Source organism: Lipotes vexillifer, unplaced genomic scaffold (assembly GCF_000442215.2).
Source record: "Lipotes vexillifer unplaced genomic scaffold, Lipotes_vexillifer_v1.1 scaffold1463, whole genome shotgun sequence".
In the NCBI taxonomy this organism is placed as follows: Eukaryota; Metazoa; Chordata; class Mammalia; order Artiodactyla; family Lipotidae; genus Lipotes; species Lipotes vexillifer.
In genome coordinates, this window is record NW_006778536.1 from 522,294 (window position 1) to 524,577 (window position 2,284).

The following is a 2,284-nucleotide window of genomic DNA, read 5'->3' on the forward strand; positions in this document are numbered from 1 at the left end:
AACAAAATTTTAAATATATATATAAAACCCAGGCTTTATAGGTCCATTGGAATGGCAGGATTTTCAGATTTTTCACTTCTCCCAGATTTTGTCAAGCAGAGAAGTGTGGAGTCTGGAATTAAAATCATTTCGCTTCTTGTGGTCCCAGCAACGCTCACATGGCGGCTGTCGCCGGACGGCCACGGATCAAAACGAGGCCGCCTGCACTGGCGTTGGTGGCAGCAAGCGTGTCACTGCGTCGAATTCCAGATCCTCTTCTTCCGTGAATTACAGAGAAAAAGCCTCTCAGCCTCTACCTGTGTAACCCGGATCCAGGGTTTCGCAGTGGTGTTCGTCACATTTTACCTAGCTTGTTTGGGCGAGCACTTCAGCCTCTGCTGACTTTGCCTGTGGGCCTTCAGTCCATGATGTGTGGAATCACTTTCCCTCCAGACTCTGGCCTTCTGCAAATCTCATAAGCATTCCAGCCGTAGCTCACCCCGGCCACAGGCCAAGATGTTGGCCGGGGGAGATATTTGCAGAGGTGATTCTCAGGGCATGGTTCCGTCCACCCTTCTAGGTGTCCAGGTCTCATCCTGGCATTGGGATGGAGAAAGATTCAGGGACACGGACATCTCAGCAGTGGACATCTCACATCGGGTGGACATCTCACCAGTGATCAACACTCTCGGGGGATGGTTGTCCATTGGTTTGAATCGACTGGGCGATGCTACTGGATTACTGTAGATTCTCTGGAATTCTGTAATTGTGCCCACGGGACACAGTGAGAGGCTTGGGAACGCTGCCCTAGTACCAGATGTGCCACGTTGGCCTCTGCTCTGCCCTGGACACATGTCCCCTCGAGGAGAGGAGGCCGTGTTGCCCTGACACGTTGCTGGTCGATCACACTGACCTTTGGGAGATCAGGCTCGACAGTGGCAGGGCTGGTTTCAGAACTGTGCTCTGGACCTGCAGGCAGCTGTTTCCAGAACGTAAGTGGGGAACCTGAGGCAGGGTGCCCTCCCTTCTCACTTTCCGGGGCGGCCTCTCCCGCTGCTCCTGATTCTGGGAAGTTCCTTGAGCAGCACAAAGGCTCTTTGGAGACCCTCAGTCCCAGGGTGCTCCGGTAGTGTGAGGGTCATGCTGGGAGGCCTAGGGTGGCAGGAGACCGTGCTGGGCTCGGGGGCTGTGAGGGAAATCGCATCCCCCCTGGGCAAGAAGGAACTCAGCCTCTCCGCTGCTCTGCTCGCCAGACGCTGCCGAGGGCTCGCTTTCCTGTCTCCTGCTGACTTCCAGAGCTGGGGGTCTCTGGTGCTCCACCGAGAGCAGGCACCGAGCTGAGGGAAAGCAGGGCTGGGGCTAACTTCTGCTCCCCCGCCAGCACTCTGCTCCAAGCGTGATGAGTCAGACACTCCCCTGAGTCATCCACAAGCTCGTCTGAGAAGCACTTTCATCAGCTGCATTTGTTGGAAACAGAGGTTGGGGACTTGTCACGAGTACAGTTTCTAGTGGCGCCTGCCTCCCTCTCCTGTGACCGCTTCCAGAGCGACTCGGCTGCTGCTGGCTGGCCTCACATCTCCTTCTCTGACTCTGACCCTCCTGCCGCCCTTTTATAAGGACCTGTGATGATGCTGAACCCAACCAGATAGTCCAGGATCATCTCCCACCTCCAGGTCCTTCATTGGATCACATTGGCAAAGTTGTTTTTGCCGTGGAAGGGAGGTCACACGGTCACAGGTTGAGGGGGTTAGGATGCCCATTCAATGTCTTCAGGGGCCATAGGTCTGCCAGCCACACTAGTTCAGGCCCAGGTTTTCACCACCTGGTGCTAGCTCTCCATCTGTGGGCAGGTCACGCCTGACACGTGGTACAGTTATGTCCTCTGCCAAGCCCCACCCCCTCCTGAGTGAGCCCAGCTCCCGTTCGTAAGCCATCTTGTCTGATTTGTCCTCACCGCTGAGTTCTGCTCCTGGGTCACCTGAAGGTGGTGCCCCTGGGTCAACGGGGCACTGAGACCTGTGGGCCCTAGGACGGCTTGAGCCTTCAGTGTGGGATCTGAGAAGACACCCCCCAGGTTGACCCACACCCTGAGATGGGCACACAAAGGGGTGGGTGTGGGCGCCCTGGCTGGAGCCTTCCTGTCCGTATGACCTGGTCCCACCCCCTTCCCAGCCTCCAGGTAAACCCAGCGTCTGCCCCCTCGATTGTCCTGATGTAGCCATAGCACCTTAAATATTTTCATTTCTGACCGCCCCCCCCTTTGTTCACAGCGACTCTCTCTGACCATGCATTTCCCTTTTCATTC